Below are 23,966 nucleotides of genomic sequence, written 5' to 3' on the forward strand. Positions count from 1 at the left end.
CAACATTTTTGTATTCAAAAGCATTTTTTATTGGTCTTATGTAATATTCTAATTTTCTGAGATACTGAATTTTCAGTTTTCATTACCTGTAGGCAATAATCAGCAAAATGAAAAGAAATAAACGTTTGAAATATATCACTTTATGTGTAATGAATCTATATAATATAGGAGTTTCACTTTTTGAACTGAATTACTGAATTATTGAATTACTTTAGGGCGGAGTGGTAACTCTGAGGTTAAGCGCTGGTATCCCGAAGGTTGCCAGTTCGAATCCCCGTCACTGCCAAAAAAAATCCTACTCTGCTGGGCCCTTGAGCAAGGCCCTTAAACTTCAATTGCTCCAGGGGTGCTGTACAACGGCTGACCCTGCACTCTGACCCCAAGGGGTTTGCGAACACTAACAAATTCCTAATACAAGAAATTCTATAAGGTGAAATAAAAAACAAAAAAATAAATACATAAATAAATTAACTTTTCAATGATATTCAAATTTATTGAGATGCACCTGTACACACATACATACATAGTTATATAATTTATTACACACACAAATTTATAAATGTGCAGTGCCATTTCTATTACTCCTGATGATTTGCCCATTAGTATAAAAAGTCCTACGCAGAGGCATTCATCTTTTAGGTCAGCAAAAAGGACCCCAAACTTTAGTGCTCTGATGCTGCAAGGTGGGCATATTGACAGCCTTGCTTCAGCACTGACAACTACTGAAGGACAATGCTCACAAGAACGTTCTCCACAGAATATTGCTTCTAAGAGGAGACCACATACAGTAAATTCTATTCACTGTTCTCCCATTTCAGACTAAACCGAAGGGTAATTACCACCTTAACTGATCAGCCACTGTCACTGTTGTTTCTGAAAGAAGCTGAAAACAATAATTCCATACCATTAGTGAGACTAATCAACTTTAAGTTTACTGACAACGTGTCAATTTATGCAAACACATAAATCAGTTTCTTTTACAAAATGTTGGTGCTTAACTGATTGCAAATAAGGAAGAATTTCTATGACAGAGGGTTAAAAACTGTTCCAAAGCTTAAACAACATAACATCTGTACAGATTATATACGCCTGTAACACTCTTACTATATGTTGGCCAGAAAGTACATAGAAAGATGCAAAGGATCTGTGCTGGTATCCCGAAGGTTATCGATTCGAATCCCCATCACTGCCAAAACGAGATGCTACTCTGCTGGGCCCTTGAGCAAGGCCCTTAACCTTCAATCGCTCCAGGGGCTGACCCTGCGCTCTGAACCCAAGGGGTATGCGAAAACCAAGTAATTTCCTTCAGGTTTAATAAAGTATAATAAATAAAAAAAAAAAATGAAAGGTAAATCCAAGCACAGCAGCAGGTGGCAGCCTGGTTTTTCTGTGCAAACTGAAAGGTGTTTATTAACAGCTACTCACTGGCAGAGTCCATCCCTGCAGTCACCTACTGTTTGCATTTCTGTGAGGAAATACAATTCATTACACAGGCTATTAAGGGATGTCCAAACAAAGAGCAGCAGTTTAAAGCAGAAATAAAACAGACAATACTGGCAAAACACAATGGCTTCTCTACAGGCCATTTAAAAAATAGGGAAGCAAAACAGACTTTAAAGAACAAGAAGAATTTAAGAGAAAAGTCAAAGTAATGAAATCCACAGAAAAGCCTTTGGTAAGGTAGTATATTGTCATTATCTAAAGTTTAAAAAAACAGAAATTGAAATAGAATGAAATATGATGTATCAATAACAATTCATTTTACATGAGAGCCAGTGGTTACAAAAGCTACTCACTCAAGACAGTGAGTGACCTAACAGCTCTCTATAAGAGACAGGCAAGTAATGTGGAGTTAACATCAGCTTAAATGAACAGAGAGGAGAGAAGGGTTAGGAGCACACGCTGGTACAGCGCATTGCCGCACCCACCTCATGACAAACCAACTCAGGACCCCAGATTAGGACCAGAGTGCAGTCATGCAATGGGTGACACCTCCGCACCACACTAGTTCAGATGGAGTGAAGCACTGGGAGGTTTTATACGGTGGCAGGAGTGACAATTCTGTCACCAACACCCAGGCTTTTCCTTAAATGAATAATTCACCCAAAAATGTATTTTTTTTTTTTTTTTTATATGTTACTTACCTCATGTGGTTTGTAGTAGTGGCTGGAAAAAAAAAATTTATACAGAGAACAAACATTCTGATAAAATGGGCGTCTGAGTTGACCAATTTTTAACCTCAAGCTGGCATGCAAAAGGGAGAGAATACAATTTCTGATAGAACAGGCATTTTTGGTTGGGCAACTGTAAAAAACATAAGAATGTCCATGAAATACCTCAAATTACTCACCTCGCATAATTCACACATCAAGCCATTCAGTTCTATGATCACAACAGGCAAAACGCTAGCATTCCTTGCAAAAATATTATTAAATGAAGACTTCCTATTTCCTCTAGGTGCACTGCATGGATATTTCAAAATATTTCAGTAAAAACTGCATGCCTTCTGTCAATTGTGAGCATATGACAGGATGACTTGACGTGTGGATTATATGACAATGAGTAATGTGCCACTTGTGTTTCAGGGACATTTTTATATTGTTTGCTGTGGTCCAGAATGACTCTCCATTAGCACCCCTTCTAAGAGAAAGTTTGTTATCTACATTTTCCAATAAAATCATGAGATTAAAAGTGTTTTCTCAGCCATCACAACACACCAAATAAAAAGAAAAATTTTTGTGAGGAGTATTCCTTTAATCCCACAGTTAAAGGTGTCAATAAGATTAGCGTGAGACAAAAACACACACACAAAAAAAAAAATCACCAGTGACTCGAGTATTACGTTTCGCTATGTCTTCCCATCTGTTGATTTTAGATGTTTTATAAACAGAACGTTTTTAATGATTCAGGTCCTAATTAACTGATTTACTATACATATGAGTGCTTGCACTTTATCCCAATTACTTTTGCCAAATAAAAATGAAAATATTTAAGCTGGTGGGCTACACAGAAGCAAAGGTGGTCAAGAACACTCTGCTCTCTTACAATGTCAAAAATTCAGAATGCACTCCAAGAACAACCCACTACAAAACTCCCCAAACCAAAAACACGTTTGCAGGCCATGCTGCAATTAGCTGACTACTTTTACTTTTATTTGAATTTACTGCAGATTGTGCTCTGGTTGGTAAACTAGACCAGCCTTTGAATGAATCTGTCCATCAGGTGTCCATTGAAATCAAGATGCTATTTCTGCATGGCAATGTCTCCCTTCAGAAAGGTTTCTTTTTGTGAATTTATTTTGAAAAGTATTGCAGAATAAAGAACTGAGGGTGCCAGTTCCCAATTAAATATTGTTCATCAGACTTTGTTTCCCCCAATCATATTTCAAATTTAATTGCTTTAAGAAACCTGAAGTCTGAAATTTGGTGGATCAGAATAAGGTTGAATATTGTGTTTACAATTAGAACATTAGAACACTCGAGACGAGAACAGGCCATTCAGCCCCACAAAGCTCGCCAGTCCTATCCACTTGTTTCCTCCAAGAAAACATCAAGTCGAGTTTTGAAAGTCCCTAACGTCTTACTGTCTACCACACTACTTGGTTGCTCATTCCAAGTGTCTATTGTTCTTTGTGTGAAGAAAAACTTTGGAATGTTTGTGCAAAATTTACTCCTAACAAGTTTCCAACTGTGTCCCCGTGTTCTTGATGAACTCGTTTTAAAATACAAATCTCGATCCACTGGACTGATTCCCTTCATAATTTTAAACACTTCAATCATGTCACCTCTTAATCTTCTTTTGCTTAAACTGTAAAGGCTCAGCTCTTTTAAGCTTTCCTCAAAATTCAACCCCTGTAGCCCTGGAATCAGCCTAGTCACTCATCTCTGGACATTTTTGTCCTGTCCTTTTAATGAATCCCACGAGGTTTACTTGTTACTTGATTATATTTCACTGTTTATTGGCACATGTACTTTTTCCCTCATGAATACTTCTATGATTTGTTGTCTGTACTTATCATCACACTGAAGCCATTATGCAGTGTTTCATGATCTATAAGGTTATAACGATGCATCAGGCGAGTTAGTGCAGTCACAGTGCTGCAACATCATGAAGCCCACTGAGCCCGCTCTCCTTTCTTGGTTCTTTTACTTTCTTTTATTCATCTCTTCATATTTACTTCTGTTTTACAAATTACTTTTCCTGTTTGCATAAACCAAATGAAAATGGGAGTAGAATTCAATGGGGCTCTCACAATTTTGTGTTTTTTCATCCTCTAGCGAATTACCAAAATGTAATACAACAACATTTATTTCGATAGCACATTCTAATACAAATGTTGTAACTCAAAGATGGAGAAAGAAAAGTTTATATGAAACAAAAATTAGATTAGGCAATATTAAGTGACAAAGAATAAAGTAAGGTCACAAGGCCAGGAGGACAGAATAAAAAAAAAAACTAAAAAAAACTACAGATGGGCAGGAGGAAAAAAAACACAAAAAAAAAACAAAATCTGCAGGGGTTCCAAGGCCAAGAGACCACCTGGCCAGCCCCCACTGGGAAATTCTACCTCACATCTGATGAATCAGTCTGCATGGTTTTCAGGTTTCAAGTGGAAGAATTAGATGATAATGGTCATGTGGACCTCTGGCCTTCAAACCATCAATGTAGGGACTGTGTGGTGCCCTGACCAGGTGGTGGTGGCACAGAACACCACCACAGAGAAAGAAGAGCAGATATAATAGCGTTCTGTATGACTGTCATGACTGGCTCTAATGACTCTACTTGTTCAATGACACCAAGTTCCTCTTTGCAGGTCCCAGTAAAGTGTCTGAGTTCCAGACTTATATGTCTGAGGTGACTGTGATGGCTGGTTCTAGAATTCTTTTTTTTAATTTTGTGTTTTATATGCAATATCTGACCACTGTTTCACACCTGAAAATTCTTCTTTCAAACTCTGAATTATTTGATTCCATGGGGGTTCCTGCTTTGACAGTGTTTTAATACCTTGCTGAAGATGCTTCCTCACATGTCAATCTGTTGGGCTTTACAGGATATTAGAATGTACCAGAATGATGAAATACCTAGTTTACATTAAGAGAGCAATCATGTAAATGTATACCTACAGTGCATTAAATACAAAATTTGATTATGTATTTAGGTTGGGTGTGCCTTTACCCATAATAAGGCAGCTTGAACAGAACTGATTTTTTAATGGCACTCTTTACATGTAAAACCTCTGAGTAGTGCAAGGGTTTACGAAATATTAAAAGTCAATAATCATTTAACAGTTACACATTTACTAAATATATAATCAAATAAGGTGTACTACATTTAAAACAGGTTATTCAAGTTTTCTTGAGCTTTTATGAAAATATACAAATAATAAAAAAAAAAACAATACAAGAAGAAAAACAGCAGCATGTATTGTCCAATTAAACAGAGAAAATGGCTACAACAAAAACACCAAAGCACAGGGGATCCATAGGAAAAGACTTTGAAAACCACTGTCCTACGTGAATAGACTATTAAAAGAGATATTAAAATACTGGTCAGGTACACCCCAACATCTCCTGTTCTTCAAATCTTTTGTTATTTTATATAACGTTCATGTCAGGGTAAACTGTCCAGAAAACTAAAATCCACTAGATCTGCATTTTTCATATTGTCATTTTTAGTCTGACATCCATTTCTTTACAGATGTTTGTAAAATCAACAATAACCGCTTCTTAGAGTAGTGGTAGGAAGTTCATTTCACTGGTCAGGTTTTCTTTGTTCCAACAATTCTGGAATGAATGGCTGTGTGAAGCCTTGCCAAGATAAGACACTGTTCCCCACAGTGCTGAAAAAGCAGATTCAGACAAAAAAATGAATGGACAAAAGTTAACTTTGGCTTATTTTCTTCTTTGAGTCATACTCTTCTTTTTTATTTTCTACAATAAAATTTCAACTCCCTGTTAAACAATCCAGAGCTTGTGTGACACTCAACAACATAAGAGGTACAATCTGCTTTGGTGTTTGTGTATAAGTGTACATATTTATATACAGTGATATTATTAAAATGTAACCATGATGATATCCCTATAGACTTAAATACCTTGCTTAGCATTTTTTCAGTATTGGTTTGTAACTTTTGTTTATTTTCCCCAATCGATTTCATTTAATTCAACTCAGTTAGAACTGTCTGCCGAGATGAAGAAAGTCTTCTGAAACACATTGACCCTCGAGATGCCTCGACCATTGTTTGAATCTCCAGTTGAATAATTTAATTATGTTGTTTTGTAAGACACCTTTTTGTTTTACTTGGAGGCGTGATATTTTGTTGAAGACACTGAGTGTGCTTTACACGTATATTTCCTGCATAAGCCACTTTATAGGTTTCTTGTATATTAAATTAGCCCTGGTGTTGTTCTAGTTATCTTTTGCTTATTAATCTTTGATCATTTTTTTCCATCTCAGCCTGTCCTCATCATCTTGTTCTGTCAACCCCATCACCTGCATGTCTTCACTCACAACATCCATAAACCTTCTCTTAGGCCTTCCTCTTCTCCTCTTATCTAGCAGCTCTATCCTTAGCACCCTTCTCTCTCAATATACCCAGCATCTCTCCTCTGCACATGTCAAAACCAATGCAATCTCGCCTCTCTGACTTTGTCTCCCAACCTGAGCTGACCCTCTAATGTCCTCATTTCTAATCCTGTCCATCCTCATCACACCCAATGCAAATCTTACCATCTTTAACTCTACTTGATGCAATTACTTGCAGTATTCTGTTATACTTTTGTTGATCCTTTTTTTTTTGCTTACAATTAAATTCATTTCTGTACTTATATATAATTTTGTTTAATATGTTTTCATTTATTATAAAAATAGATCTTTATTTATAATAACTATGTGTGAATGCTTCTCTTTTGTGTACATATTTTATTTTTAGTATGTAAATATAGTTACTATACCAACATATATCTATATAGGAGTTTCTCCTTCTTTAACACTAGAATTACCAGAGCCTACGAAAAAACTCGGAAATCCATATCACCTTAAATCGCTTCTCACCTCTCCATCAGCGTCTTTTGTCCTTTAAAAGTGTTGATAAGCAGCAAGCAGTCTGCTATCACATCCCACACCGGCGCACAGTTTTCTCAACTCAAGTCTGTTCACCTGCGTGTCAGTTGCCTGAAGTTGTATAGAGTGAGAAGTCAAGCAAAATCACACCTTTAATAAATACTATATTGTTATTTGGAACACATGCATTTCTTGTGTGTTCCGTGTCTTCAACAATCTATGTACAGTAAACACATCGTTAAAACAGAAACGGTTTTCATGTTTTAGTAATAATTGACAAAATATAGACATGAAGTGTTTAATGTGTTAAGCCTGATTTTCAAATATCAAATAAACACTTTCACAACGATACAAATATAACAAAACAAGTACGCTTCAATTCCAGAATATAACTGCAGAAAAAGAACCCGCATTAGGGTGCGACATCGACACACATTTACTATGACTGCTTCAGTGGCGCAATGGTATCAACTATTGACTGGTAGTCAAAACTTCACGGGTTCGATCCCGGACAAGTCCGTTTTGAGAAGTGAACTGCTGTTATTCTTACTATTTTAAAATAAAAACATACATTTGGTTTCAGTCTGTAAAAGCCGGTGTAAATGTATGATACTCGTAAAGGTTAGCTTTGTGTTTTTTTTTTTTATTCAGTTTTATTTTCTCAGTCGCGTTCACGAACCTACCCCCCCAAATCTGACACTGCTGTTACAGATTGAAATCAAATGCATGTTTTTATTCTAAAATAGTAAGAATAAGAGCAGTTCACTTCTCAAAACAGACTCGTCCGGGATCGAACCCGTGAAGTTTTGATTACCAGTCAACAGTTGATACCATTCTGCCACTGAAGCGATTGTAGTAAATGCGTGTCGATGTCGCACCCTAACACCGGTTCATTTCCTGCAGTTATATTCTTGAATAGAGGCGCAATTGTTCTGTTATATTTGTACCTTTTGTGAAAATGTTAATTTGATATTTGGAAATCAGGCTTCACACATTATACACTTCATGTCTACATTTTGTCAATTATTACTAAAACATGAAAAACGTTTCTGTTTTAACGATGTGTTTACTGTACATAGATTGTTGAAGACACGGAACACACATGAAATGCATGTGTTCCAAATAACAATATAGTATTCATAAAAGCTGTCATTTTGCTTGACTTCTCACTCTATACAACTTCAAGCAACTGACACGCAAGCAAACAGACTTGAACTGAGAAAACTGTGTGCCGGTGGGGGATGTAATAGCAGGTTGCTTGCTGCTTATCAACACATTTAAAGGAAAAAAGACGCTGATGGAGAGGTGTGAAGCAATTTAAGGTGGGACAGATCTACGAGTTTTTTCGTAGGCTCTGGTAATTCTAGTGTTAAGGGATAAACTTTATTGATTCATACATACTTTGATGTTCTTAAGTTGTTTTATGTACCTCTTATTATAATGTTTTCTGATTTTTGATCTAGTATCATGTTTTAGATCTCCTGCCCTGTCTTTATTTGTCAGTCTCACTGCAGGACTCATTCGATTATATAAATGAATTTTTTTTTTTTGTAACTTTCGCTTACTGGTAATCTAATTCCACAGTCAGGGTACTAACAAGACAAATGCTGCTGGTATGGCTTAATATCACCAACACTGAATTTTTCATTACTGAAAGACAATTAGAAATGTGATGTCTATTTTTTCTGGAATATATGTCACATATGCTGTACATGTATGGAATATAACATTTTGTCTAGATTTTTAAAATCAATTAACCTGCCTACTGCACTCTATGTTTCCATTGAGGATTATCAAAACTAACTGCAAAAAAACATACCAATTAATTCAATATTGTATTTACTATCAGACCTGTGAGCTTGTTTTCAACAAGTTATAAATCAAAGCTCCAGTTAAAGGAGAAAAATGGACTTGCCCTCAATATAAAACACAGTTATGCAGTTCACTGCACTAAAATTATCGGGTATTATATCAAACGTAATGAGAGAGGAGTTGGCCACTCGGACCGCTTTGTTGACTTTTTTTTTTTTTTAACTGCTCAATTGGGATAAAGGTACACTGGAAAAGGAATATGAAAGTGTTTATACCTGTATCATCATGCAACCAGTTTATGTATTGAACATGCTGAGGTACTGAATGCAAGCCATGAAGATTTAATGAATATTTTTGAACCATCTTGTCCATCTCATCTTTAATTAGCAAACGGAGGTAAAAAAATAAACTTGCCTTGATCGTTGTTCTTGCATTTGATCTGCTCAACATATCACAGTAATATGAATCTACAAGTCACTGTTTTTTAAGACTACACATAGAATTGAATTAAGCATTTATGATGTATCCATAGACAGGGGAGGACCTGACCAGGCTCAGTGATCAGGGGTCCACTTCTAGAGTTATTCAGAAAAGACTTGCCAAGTGCAAGATTACATTTTCTGCGCTGGCCTCAGGATGAATGAATATACTATAAACATTTAAAGGCATTTTTCACATTTTCTTGTGATCCTGTAATAAAGGTTTCTAAGAATATTATAGTTTGTGCTCATTTTTCCTGGCACTTCTAATTGTTAGCTGGCACATGAAAAAGGTAAGTTAGAGCTCAGGGATATGCCAGTTGGCCATGTGAACACCCAACCTGTGAGAAATAGCAAACAACTTACTGAAAGGAACATCGCACAGCAGCAACCAACAGCAGGATATGGACTGGCAAGCAAAGCTTTGTAGTCCAGCTGTAGTCTGCTACTCCATTTATTTCTACAGACAACCAATGTCTTCATTTGTAATTTTGTTAGCAGTTCATCACACTGTCTTCTGTAAACCAATTTAGAGGAAGAAGCATAAAGGAGTTTGGACTGTGGAGAGGACAGTTCAGTGCAGATGTTTTATTTTAGAAAAGTTGGAAAATGAATATTGTTTTGTTAACTCCTTTATACTTAGCAAAACTTTACCTAGTGTTTCTCGTGCAGAAAGGCATAACACATCAATTCTGGTAATGAAAACTTAAGTACCAAAATGAAAACAGACTGTAAATCAGTGAAATATGTCACTTTTGAGGCAATGCCAAGAAAACACTTTACCTTGATTTAGTCTGCCATTTTTTATTTTGATCACTTAAAACAGAGTAAATGAGAAAGTTTACAGATATTACCTACTATATAATGAAATACTAAAGTCTACGTGTCCAGTCCCTCAGAGCAATCCGATTAGTCAGTCTGACTTTGGTGACACAATCGAAAGAGAAAGTGCGAGTGTTAGATGCCTGAGGAGGAGTAAAAGCGTTCAAGGCCACGCTGGCACAGTGGCCTTTAAAGACAGCAAGCATAAAACCAGACAGGAAGCGAGAAAGGTGCCATGAAAATAATGGCAGAACGTGAGAAACAGGCTCGAGAGAGGGAGCGCTGGCAAAGAGACGCTCACACACATGTAAATACAGACGATAGGCGCTAAACGTACACATAGGGCAAGTGATAGAAAATAACTTTAAATTATTCTATTACCCATTCTTTGAATGGAAGTGTATCTAGTATACAAATAAATCCAAAATCAAACACTGCATTAAGATTAAAAAAAATAATAATAAAAAAAAAAACAATCATCCATCCATTTTTGTTAACCTTAATGGGCAGTAAAAATGTAATACAGTCGACTTCTGAGATCACAGACACATGGGTAAGTTTTGTAAATGATATGAAATCATGTAGGTCAGTAAGGACCCTTAGCACAGTTGTGGCTTTTAAAAAAAAAAAAGCACACCATGTGCAAAAAGTCCAAGTGGTCTCCTTAACACATTAACTAAAGATGTCGCAACGACATGTAGCTATGCAATAAATGAGCGGTTACTAGATCTCTGATGAACTGGATGATATACAATATAATCACAATAGGAATTGTTATAAATATATAAATAAATACATCATTTGCAGTTAACATATCACTTGGGTAAAAGAAAGAGTTACAAAGTAATAAGGGGGGCAAATTGACACACAACCAAACTGCAACATCTTTGATTGATGATCTAAACAATGCATTCCGTTCCATTCAGCAAAATACAGCTCTTCATACTGTGTTTTTTTACCACTATATTATCTTCATAAAAGGCATAATCAATTTAATTAAATGAATATAGCATTTTAACCTTTTGTCACACAATACAAAATTGATCTTCGTGTATATTCTGAATGTGCAGTATGCACTCAAGGAATTTGTTCACTTTTTACTAGTAGCTATGCAATCCTGAAGATTTACAGAGAACAAAGACATTTATCTTCAAGGAAAAAAAATACAGTATCTGTTAATATAGCCTAGCCTTCCCACTGATTAAAAACGGAACTGCCACCTACAATTTATCATTTAAAATAATGTTGACAATATTTTAAGCATGATAAATACATATATATCAAGTGGTTACTTTTTAAAGTCCTCCTGCCAGTTAAAAAAAAAAATCACACTTTAAAAAAAATGAAAGGTAAAAACTCAGCAGCATCCATTGACCAGTCCTCAAAAAATGCTCTTTAACTAATGTGGTGAGAAGGAGGGAAATTAAAGAAACAATGAGATTGCAGGCCATGCAGGGGCACAATTCAGCAGAGCACTTCCACTGCCATCGAGGCAGATCAAATGTCATTACATCAGCCTTCAATACCAGTTTGCAACAATGAACAGTCTGATTAGGGTGGTAAACATTTATACTACAATTCAATCTGATTCCAACACTAATGTTAGTGATAAAGGAATATATATAGTAACAATAGTCTAAATAATTACTTTTCTCTGTAGGTGGTGACAAATACATAAACATCTACTGACAATATGCTTTCTCCAGCTGAGCAAAAGCGACAGTTAATCAAATGAAACCTCAATTGTAAATGACTTAAATCGATTACGGGAACACTAACCTATTCTGTGATACCTCTGATGTGTACTTAGGAAATGTTCTGAAGTCCACACCTTAAACAAGTACCACCTAATAAAACATTATTATTTGAATAACATCCCAGATCATGTATATATGAAAAGGGCATTATGGGTTATGTTTAGCACTACAGCCTTACAAGTGCAGTGTCCGGGGTTCAATTTCTACATTGGGCTCCTGTCTCTTGTATGGGGCTTTAACATTCTCTGCATGTCTGTGTGGGCTTCTCTCTAAAGTAATTTAGTCTTCCGCCAAACATGTCTACAGAAGTAGATGTTAAGTTTGTTGGGGTCTGTAAACTTCCCCCTTTATGCCTTGGCCACATGGTGAGGAAATAAGCTCTGGCACCTGTAACAATGTACTGTATTTGATTAAGCAGGTTTGAAAATGTTATGTTATTATGAGCCGTACTCAGGCTGCATTCTTTGAATCTGGCTTCTCATTTTTTGAAAGTTTACTTTAAAAGGAAAAAAGGTTTACATTATCACTATGTTCACTTCTCCTGCTGTCAGAATAATTATATGTAGAATGTGAAGTTTAGCTTTTAATGCACATCTGTAAACTTTCAAAATAAAAATGAACTGCAGTTTTTCAGGAATACAGTCAAACAACAGTATGTATAACTGAAAACCTATAAGACATTGCTAGTAATGCAGTGTTCACATGCTGCTACCACTTTGTTGTCTCCAAGTACATTTCTGGTATGCATTTTGTGAGCAAATCAGGATCACTTAATTTGTAGCTTAATACTGCCAAGGATTAGCTTTTTTTGGTGAAAATAAAAAGCAAACTTAAAAAACTGAGTACAGTCATCATTGCTCCAAATAGAATCAGACCACAAAAACGCCATTTCTGCTTGACCTTGTAAGTTTTTTTTATTACCAGCTACCACATTGTAAGGATTTCATGTGAAATTTCCTAATAGGAAGCTTGCATTTCCCATCAGTTTCATATCACAGGAATGCAGCCAAACTGACACAAGCTGAATTTTAGGCTGAGCTAACAAGAAAGTGATAATAAAGCGCCATTAAATAGTGTATGGCAGAAAAGAAATTCACAGTACTACAGACAAAAAAAACTAACACCCAACTGACATTGTAGACATGAGACAGGCAAAATGGTTACATGTGTTTATGATAATATATGACACACTCAGTTCGCCCATTCCTGTGAATCCAGCCATGGTGGTACGTCTCGCTCATACACCGCACATTGCAGTCAGTGACAGATTTAACATGTACCTTACCTGTGGCTAGCTGAGCATACCTGGAACATCCATCCCATAAGAGTTAACACGCTGCACCCACCACTGGCTTGGGAGAACATCAGTTAGGGTTAGGGTTAGGAATTTGTCTTGTCCCAAAGAAAACTATATAAAATGCTTTACGGTAATGTAAAGAGGTGGTTTATGACACATTCTCATTTAACATTAAAGCAAAACAGTTTATGCACAAAGCACAAAAAAATTTCTAGAAAAAAATATTCTTGCATTATTTTTTTTGTTAAAGGAGGGCACACTTTTTCTAATGATGAATGTTTTTTAATCAATTAAAACTCTCTGGCTATAGAGTACGAAACATGATCCCAAATTGTATACCTAATTATGATGTTGGCTTTTTCCTCTTCCTTTTGCTTTCTGTCCCAATTCTTTTGTCTTTGCATACTTATGAGTCAATTTAAATGCCATTTCTATTGGCCATGCACACTATAGAGTGACATGAGAAAAGCAAGAGAGGTTTTAACTCATGACTGAGGATCAGCACTAGTGGCTTCGCTTTTTGTATATATTAATTTATTAGCAGTTCATTTAATGATATACAACTTTGCATTCATGAATGTAATATGGGGTGAGCACAGTCACAAAGCTATCTACATACAATATGGAACGAACGCTTTCAAACAGAGAAATTGGACAAATCACTAATACGTCAATGAAATTAAAGACTCAAAAAAGATAAGAGTCCAGGTACACCAAGCATATCTTCAGCAAGCAATGTACTTTCGCCTAGTTTTATATTCTCCAAATCTACAAAAAAAAAGAAGAATCAAGATGTCCAGTTTATGAACTCTCTGTTATGATTTAAGAGATTTTTTAAAAGAAAAACTGCATCCTATTTCACTCTATCACTTTTCAAACAAACAGGGTGAGTCAAGATTACAGTATGTTAACATGCATGGTACTGCTATGTATTTACTTTTATACAACGTTTGTGGACAATTTATGTGCCACATATGGTACACGTGTTGAACGTGATGGCGAACAGGTTGAGACATTCCTGTAAATCATCTTGCACATGCTTTGTGAATAAATTGTTTCCGCCATTCAAATGTTAACATAATTTTGACTCACCCTGTGTTACAAAATGTGCCCAATCATCCACCCCTACTTCTGTCTGTTATATACTGGAGGTCTATCACCTTCATTGTTTCTTTAAGTACAGTAATATTTAAAAGTCGGCTTAAAAAAAAAAGAAAAGCAAAAAAAGTAAATCTGGATAGGACATGCACGGCCTACCAAATGTTCATAAGGCTACGAATTTTCATATATATATATATATATACTGTATATGCATGTGTGTGTATGTGTATATATATATATATATATATATATATATATATATATTTTTTTTTAACTTTAGTTTATACCAATGTTTTCTCCTGCTTTCATTACATTTCCAGCACTTTCCATATTCTCCAGTTGGATTTGGAAACTGCGTTTTGCATGAAACACACAAAGATACCCTCTAACCTGCCCCTTGGCAAACCAGAGACCCTGTGAAATATTAATGCCTGATTTAACTTACAAAAGTTGCTCTTAAGCATCAAACATTTTCTCATTTATTTAGAAATGCTTCTCCACCTTAAGAAGTTCTTTATTATTTTTTTCTGTTCTGTCTCCTGCTAATAAAGGGTGCATACAAAATAATCAATGGTTGAGTTGGCATTTAGATGTTACCCTTGTGGTAGAAGTCACCCACCCACTGTGAAGCATGATGGGAACCATGATGAGATAACTATCAAGGGACCCCAGTACCGTCATAAAAGGTCCATGTCAAATTTTAGTTCAGTTGGTGAGCCAAAACAGAAAACCTGCCTAGGGCTGGGCCCTGCCTCGTCCCACATGCTGAGGCGAGAAGCTTGGGAGGCTGCTACAACAATCTAACTGCAATACTAAAGCGTACATGAAGATCACTAGCCAGAGATGAAGTACATAAGCTCTCAAAACCTTGAGCTGAATCTGGTCAAGCGTCAGGTTCTTGTTGAGATTAAAATGAGGCCAAATGCTGAAAACTCCACAGCAACTATAGCAGAGTCAAAAATGTAGGTGGCCTGGCGCAGATAGGCTGTACAAAAGTGTTTAAGAAGAGTGGCCTAGCTTTGATGGCTTCCTTGATACAGAAGTGGGTGTAGGCCCACACATTCCGCCTCTCTTTCTCTCAGCTCAGAGATGTAGCTGCACCGCGCCGCCTGCACCTCTGCCCGAATTAGAAGCAAGTGCTGCTTAGTGCCTAATGGAAACACATCTAGAGCGGCATTAGCATGCTTCTGGTGCACCTGCTTCTCAAGGACATGAATTATTCAGCACATGGGAGCCCTGAGAAGGCAGCAGTGGGTGGTGCAGCCAGAAAGCGGGGCATACAGTGGGCAATTTAATTTAGCTGGCACCCTAGGTGCCAGACTGTAGCACCGACAAACTAACTACTTTCTCAGAAACATTAAGGATAGGCAGTTTTTTTTTTGTTTGTTTTTTTCTTTTACCATTCACTGAGTGTACGCTGTGCCCTTGTTACAGACGGCCTGCTCTGTCTTCATCTCCCCTGGCACAACCACACATTCTTTTAGATCAATTCTACTGCAGCAGTGAGGTGAGTGTGCCACATAGTTTCATACACAACACTTTACTGTCTCCTCAAAGGTGATTCTTCCCTTACTTGCAGTGCTTCTATACCACAAGACCCTCCGAAAGCGAAATCTACAGTGGCATAGCTAAGGTTAAAGAAAAGAGAGAGGTGCACTGCATGCAAGCAAGTGATGCTGGCACAGCGTGTGGGTTTGTGAACGGAGGTGTGCGGCAGTGACAAGTGCAGACTATTCAAAGCAAAAGCCTACAGCAGAAAGAAAGGGAAAAAAGGTTTCTTGTTCTTATTATTTTGTTTGTACCTTTGCTTCCCAAATCAACTTTGCAATTTTAAAATACAGAGAAGCTTAATTATTGTGGACCAGGGTACCAAGTAGCATGGGCACAACCAAAGTGTTAAGTAGTTAGCAGTTAACTGTAGTCCAGTTCTGACTGAACTCATAAGATTGACATATACTGGTGAGAATCATACTGGTCAGTGTGGGGCGGTCAGCACTTGGGGTGAAGCACTATGTTACATGCCAAAAATCAAACAATCAATGATTGGACTACAAGCCCCCCAAAGAGTTCACCTTGTTCCTTAAAACCAGATCTGAGCTACCACTATCACTGGCACATATCCCACTAAGCCAGAGGCAAGAGCATCCCAGTAAAAATTAATAGGTGGATCTCTATTAGAGGACCAGACACACAAAAAAAATAGTAAGCACACATCCAACCTAAGGATCCTGGAGACTGACCTTCAGGGTGAAGCAGACAGAAGGACAGGCTCATTATCTGACGTGCTCATTTACAAAACCACAGTATACACCCCCCACCACATTTCCCATTATTCTCGATACCCGATGTTCTGTTTAACTCACCGTGGACTCTTTGCGAACACCACTGCCTGGCCAGATGGGTATAAGCCGCACCATTTTTAGTTGAAACCCAGCAGATGAAGGAAACTGAAGAAGAGAGGAGCGGAACAGTTCACGAGGCACAGGCGGAGAGAGCAGAAGAGAGACGTTCACTGCAGCAATAGAGCATTTAATAGTAAGCCAGTAGGTGAGGACGCAGAGACACACATACCACTGTGAGCTTCTTCTCTCCAGCTCACAGTCCACCCCCCTTCACAGCTCCACTAAGAATATTTGCTTAACTCTTTCTCCACTGATCCCAAAGCTGCTCTTCCGGTGACTTTACCACTTTTTAAATTTAAGAAGAGGTTTCCTTCCCTTTTTCTCATGACTATCTGGAATTCTGCCAAACAGTACTTGGGTCTTTTCCTTCCTTGTGCTCTTTTGTGAAAGGCTGCTTTCCCTCTGTGGTTCTCTTCCCTTACGCTTACAAGCTACAGCAAGCTGCCAGCTGATAGACAGTCACGTAGCTGAGGAGGGATACAAACTGCAGGATAGTAGCTAACATTTATTAATCAATCTGGCTTTAATTTTAAATTGCAACTGTGATAGCCATAACACGTTTGGCTAAAGTGTAAAATATCCACAGGGCGATCGGTTCAATGCCCACCTCTGACTCACAGTATGACTCTGAACGATTCACTCCACTTACCTCTATCCTGCTATTACAGGTGGCCTTTAATAAAAGTATGAGTTAAATTTAGACATAAAACAAACAGTTCTAGAAAGGAAATTGTTAGATACAAAACATACAGCGACAATGTACTGCATGTACTGAAATTAAAAAAGGAACATGCCATAAAAATCTGAGGATTTAACATCAGCTATACAATGTGAGCCAGCCTCAAACTAAAGATTAGATTTAACCAGGAACCATCACCAGGACAAGAGGTTACCATAATAACTTAAACCGTCTACATATTCCAATTCTACACTTTTTAGATTAAGGGTTACTTTAAAAAAAAAATGATAAGTAGAAAGAGTGGAAACCTCCCTGTAGCTGTCAGATATGGAATGATGGATGATCAGCGGTCCTGGTACATGCATTAAGCAGTATCAGCCAACAAATGCTTCAATTTGCTCATAAAATGCTGAAGACGAACACCACTCTGCTACCTTTCATGATTTTTCACCACAACACCCAGAAGTAAATGGGAGCATACAGGTATGGATAGGTAGATGTAACTTGATAAATTGTATTCCCTCTTGCATAGAATATTTCTTATAGTCAGGCATATTCTTAGCCAACAGGCCAGGCTGAATACAATTTTTTTTTTTTTTAACAAAATGACTTTCACGCTCCTATGTGATAACTCAACTGATGCATCACAACAGCCTTTGATCACAAGCAACCTTGTGTTCTCAAGCCTTCCAACAACAAAAATCCCTGGTGTGATTTTGGCAGTTTGTTAAAAAGAAACTAATGTTTAAGGAAAAAAGGAGAATGAGAGAGAGAGAGAGAGAGAGAGAGAGAGAGAAAGAAGGTTGGATGATGTGGAGATAGTGAATCAGGAAGTGCAACGGATTAACAAGGAGGAAGTAAGGACAGCTATGAAGAGGATGAAGAATGGGAAAGATGTTGGTCCAGATGACAGACCTGTGGAGAAATGGAGGTGTTTTAGGAGAGATGGCAGTGGAGTTTCTAACCTGATTGTTTAATGGAATCTTGGAAAGTGAGAGGATGCCTGAGGAGCGGAGAAGATGATATTTAAGAATAAGGATGATGTGCAGAGCTGTAGTAACAACAGGGAGATAAAATTGATGAGCCACAACATGAAATTATGGGAAAGGACTCATGGAAGGTCAGTTAACAGGGAGGTGATGATTAGTGAGCAGCAATCTGGTTTCATACCGGGAAAGAGCACTGAGGGTGTGGATGGACAAGTAGAGAGAAGGCCAGAAGGAGTTGCATTGCGTCTTTGTGGACCTGGAGAAAGCAAATGACAGGGTGACTGAGAGGAGCTAGGGTACTGTATGAGGAAGGCGGGAGTGGCAGAGAAGTACGTAAGAGTTGTACAGGATATGAACTAGGGAAGTGTGACAGTGGTGAGGTCTGCGGTAGGAGTGATGGAGGTAGGATTACATCAGGGATTGGCTCCAAACCCTTTTTTATTTGCAATGGTGCTGGACAGGTTGACAGATGAGATTAGACAGAAATCTTTGTTTACTGTGATGTTTGCAGATGACATTGTGATCTGTAGCAATGGTAGGGAGCAGGTTGAGGAGACCTGGAAAGATGGAGATATGCAATAGAGAGGAGAGGAAAGAAGGCCGGTAGGAACAAAACAGAATACCTGTGTGTAAATGAGAGGTAGGTCAGTGGAATGGTGAGGATGCAAGGAGTAGAGTTGGCGAAGGTGGATGAGTTTAAATTCCAGGGATCAACAATACAGAGTAACGGGGAGTGTGGAAGAGAGGTGAAAGAGAGAGTGCAGGCAGAGTGGAGTGGGTGGAGAAGAGTGTCAGGAGGGATTTGTGACAGATAGATACCAGTAAGGGTGAAAGGGAATATGGGTTGAAGACAGTGGCACTGACCAAAAAACCAGGAGACAGAGCTGGAGGTGGCAGAGTTAAAGATGTTAAGAATGTGATGAAGATGGACAGAATTAGAAATGAGGACATCAGAGGGTCAGCTCAGGTTGGACAGCTGGGAGACAAGGTCAGAGAGGCGAGATAGCATTGGTTTGGACATGTGCAGAGGAGAGATGCTGGGTATAGTGAAAGAAGGATGCTAAGGATAGAGCTGCCAGGAAAGAGAAGAAGATGAAGGCCTAAGAGGAGGTTTACAGATATGGTGAGAGGGGACATGCAGGAGGTGGGTAAACTGGAGCAAGATTCAGAGGACAGGAAGATATGGAAAAAGATGATCCACTGTGGTGACCCCTAATGGGAACAGCTGAAAGAAGATGAAAAAGAAGTAGTTTTAGGTTGATGTATATATATTTATATATTTAATATACAGACATATATTTATACAGATATATGTGTATGTGTGTGTAATTGTAGGAAAGAACATTCTTTGCCCTTTTAATTCTCTAGGTGCGAATGGTGGGTAGTGACAGTTACCTACTAGGATGTGCTCCTTTAAACCTTGGAGCCCTTGCACAATTTTGCCTTGTAATGTTACCATTTTATTGAGTGTAGCAGAACGAGGTGACACTTACTGACGGAATAATCAGGTGAAAGAAAGTTGATCGTCTCAAACTTGCAAGATTTTAGGCATGGCTGCAGCAAACCTTTGGAAGTCACTTGCCTGGTAAAAGCGCAAACCTCATTTTGCTTCTTTCACTTTAAACGCAAGCCTCAGCTTATGGTGTTGTAAGGGACATGGAACCTATTACACAAGATCTACTTTGCGATTAGTACTGTGTGGTGATTTTTAATACATCTTGTCTGCCCACCCCTACCCATTTCCCAAATGAACATGCCCGCTGTCCAGTACATGATCTAAAGCCACAAAATCCTCACTAACAGTGCAAAGAGCTCCTATAAGAGGGAGATTAATTGTCCACAATTGACTGTCAATTTTGGCCACAGTTCACACTGTACTCTGCAGAGACTGGGCAAAGTTCCATCTCTATGTTTTGACAGTCCAGACCAGGCATTCTCTCTCTTTGTTTTTACTTAGTCAGCACATTACGGAGAAGCATGCATCTCCGCAAGAGAGTCAGCACCTTAGGGACAGTCATCACTGTGCGACAGCCGCAGCAGCAAACTCTGTGTACTTCCCACCAATCCCAGGGAGGGTGTGTATCATGGAAGGAGAGGAAAGAAGGCACCAGAGTACCCACTAAAATCCAGCTTGTCGCTTTTGCAAGCTTCAGAATAGTACATCTGAGTCATCAGGACGCCACCACAAATAATTAATTAATTAATAAAAACTGACCTGTCACAAATGTCTTGGCATGACAAGTGACACTATGCTGACAACATAGCTGAGCACACCACATTGAGGCTCCTGATAGTATTAATGACTCTGTTTTAAAAGGACTAAGCATCGCTATACACAACAGCTGCATAACAATATCATACATAGAGATGTTAGCCTTACCAGGGGTTGTTAGGCCCTTTACAACTTGTACACATTCATGGGACACTTGGGTTGTTTGTGTTGGACTCATTAAAAAAGCCACCACGCCACTTGCTTAACACTACAGGCTATGCCATTACATGGTGTCACCTTCTTGATGTCTTCAGCTCTTACTTCATCCCTCTTTGAGACAGGAGCTTCCAGATAACAGCTATTTTATCAGGAGTTACCCCTTGTTATAGAAGGAGCTTCTGCTAAAGACTTTGTAGAACAACCAACCATTTATTGCACTTAGAACTGCCACAGGGGAGAACAATCTGTACACATATAAAGACCCTTGAATTACTACTAACTGAACACAATTTAAATTGTGTTCTTAGTTTACAAATGAGAAATTAGTCTTCCTTAATTATATTTGATTTGTATATTACTTTTACTGTTTTTACTTTATTGTGATTCCTGAGGTATTATATCTTTTAGCTATTCATGACAACTTAAAGAACTTCAATACCAATTAGCACTTTGAGATGAATGTACAGTATACATTTCTCTATAGAAAAAAGAAATTTTGTAACCACAAGGACTTTTAACTTTCCAAAACTAATGCTAGGTTCAAATATATGCCTTTGGAAATATGAACCTCAGAGTCTAACCCTCCATGAAATGATCAGATTTTAGTTTTGTTCTTTGAAGCTCTGGGGTTCATTCACTCCATTATAATACATTGACACATTTTTGGTGTCGTCATTGGGATGCAATCGTTAAAGCACAGGACAGACAAAGAGAATAATGACATCGTATCAGTGAACTGTTGTGTTTCCAGTCTGTTTAGCCCCTCCTAGTCAGGCCCATACTTCATTTTACTTTCTGTGAATCCACTTATCTGTCTGTCTAGTACTTCTGACACAAACCTGCCCTGTCACATGGCTTCATTCTCAGACTTGTGCACAAGGCACGCTCACTTACTTTTCTGACTCGTTCTCCTCTGCTTGTTTTTAGAAGGCACCATGAGACGGCAGTGAGCACGTGGCTAATAGAAATGATACTCTCCTGAGAACAATCTGTAGCACATTAGAGGTGGTTTTTCAAAATAGGTCAGCCCGGCTTTGTGAAGTGCACATTAATTAGGACACACTTTTCTTCTGTAAACTTTTTAGGAGAAAGGTAACTTTTTACAAGTGTTAGGTCACAAATACTGCTTTAAATGGGCAATTAGTTTTTGCAGATTTCGAATAAGGTGTGAGGTGCACAACGTTGATAAGGGCCAAAGTCTTAGATACAGCAGGTTTAAAATCTAATGTAGTATGAGTCTTCTTTACTGTTAGTTAGATCATTTATTTTAGTGGGAGTTCAAGAGCCAGGATGACTTCAGTCTTTCTTGAACTAGAGAATGACTGTAAATGCTGAGCACCTGGCACTGGGCTATGCCATGCTCTCTCAGTAAGTTGGAGCTACTGCTTTGTACATTATTTTCTGACAAGCAGTTACATTTGCCAGTTGAGTGACCTGTCTAGTGTCCAATTCAAAGCTCCATCCATACAAGATAATGCAAACAAAAATAATTCATAATTTTGTTTCCACTCTGTTTGCTCTTCAATCCTCACGAATTAGCCTTTAAACTGCTAGTGGCACCAGGAATCACAACGGGTACCACCAGGGCTGTGGAATCGGAAGCAATTATTGGTTTACTGCTTTTTTTTTATTATTACTGGTTTACATCTTTACCGACTTCCAACTAAAATTAAATTGTAACAATGTATTAAAAGGTCCAATTTAACATATACTAATTCAAACAAACAATGTTTTTTCTACTAGCTTTTGAGAGAAATATAACCTCTTTTTTAATTTTGCAAGTTTTGACTTTTGTTTAATATTAGTTAATGTTTGCAACTTCATTAATACATAATATAAAAAAGCCACAACAGCATCACCACAGCCTTTAAAGCCAAACCTTAATAGGTCGTAGGGGGCTACAAAGTAGTTTGATGATTGACATTGGCAGTAGTGAAACGCTTGTATCTTGTGTGTTGTGTGCGTTCAATCAACACAGTAAATACCACTCAAAAGTTTGGGGTCACCCTGACATTTTCATGTTTTTGATAGAAATTCTTACTTTTATTATCAAGATACCATTAAACCGATTTAAAAATATAGCCACAGCATTACAGCTTGAAATGACTGATTTTAATTGATTAGCCACATACGGCTACATAGCCCCATTTTTAGCAGAATCTTTCAGTGTTCTAATGGTAAACCCCCTTCGTTTATCCTTAATCAGTCATGTTTAAGTGTGAATTGTTTATTAGACAAACCTTTATTATAATTGCACTAGCACCGCTGAAATCTGTTACTCTGTTTACTTGTGTTACATGGTCCAGGCATTCCTAAAGTTCAGTTCTGGGTTCGCAAATGACCAAAATCAAGACTGCTGTCACCATCCTGCTCCACTGACAGACTGAGGAGACCCCACACTATGCCACTCTTCAATTCCACCTGCGGGAGGTAAACGTTAACATTATACAAAGTTATTGTCTTTCTGTTATACCTGCATTGTTATCACTCTTTAATTTAATATTGTTCTTTATCAGTATCCTGCTGCTGGAGTGTGTGAATTTACCCTTGAGATTAACAAAGTATCTATCTATCTATCTATTATATAGTACCTTTTACATCTATCTATCTATCGCTCTCTCTCTTATGCAATTGCCTATGTTGAACTTCCCCTTCTTTTTCTATCCTCATTAAATCCAGGTCACCTCCTTCTCTCAAGACAGTAATAGACCCTTTTCTAAAAAATCTTCAGTTCCTTGGAAATCTGTCACATGGAATAGCCTTCACTCTGCAAAATAACCAATAGACTGCCATGTATTTTAAAGAAAACGTGTTCATTCTGACCATTTTTGAACCTCGAACTGAACTTTAGGAATACCAGTAACCTTGTAAAACAAGTGAACAGGATAACAGGTTTCAGGGATGCTAAAGCAGTTAGAAAAGTTTCTCTAATAACCAATGCAAATTAACACAGGACTAATTAAGCATTAGCAGAGGGAGATGAACATTAGGAAATGGAAGGAATGGCTGCTGAGAATGTGGCTTTGCAGCCATATGTGAATGATAAAATAAAAACCAGTCATTTTAAGCAGTAATAGCCATTATACACACTAGCAATACCGTGGACTATGGCTATATTTTTAAATGAAATTTAAT

The 23,966-nt window shown here is 37.8% G+C and overlaps 1 protein-coding gene across 7 annotated transcripts in view; it reads right to left on the reverse strand.

Moving 5' to 3' along the window:
- LOC120517328 (protein TANC2) overlaps positions 1-23,966 on the reverse strand; it is a 434,594-nt gene that overhangs the window by 182,821 nt on the left and 227,807 nt on the right. Inside the window, exon 1 of one of the 7 annotated variants that reach the window (XM_039739553.1) lies at positions 16,694-16,829. The exons of the other annotated variants lie outside the window; for them this stretch is intronic. The gene's annotated coding sequence lies outside the window, so the exon portion shown is untranslated. Of the gene's footprint in view, positions 1-16,693; positions 16,830-23,966 lie in introns of those variants that run through there. 7 annotated transcript variants of the gene reach the window in all.

The sequence above is a fragment of the Polypterus senegalus genome, chromosome 17 (genome assembly GCF_016835505.1).
Source record: "Polypterus senegalus isolate Bchr_013 chromosome 17, ASM1683550v1, whole genome shotgun sequence".
Classification (NCBI taxonomy): Eukaryota; Metazoa; Chordata; class Cladistia; order Polypteriformes; family Polypteridae; genus Polypterus; species Polypterus senegalus.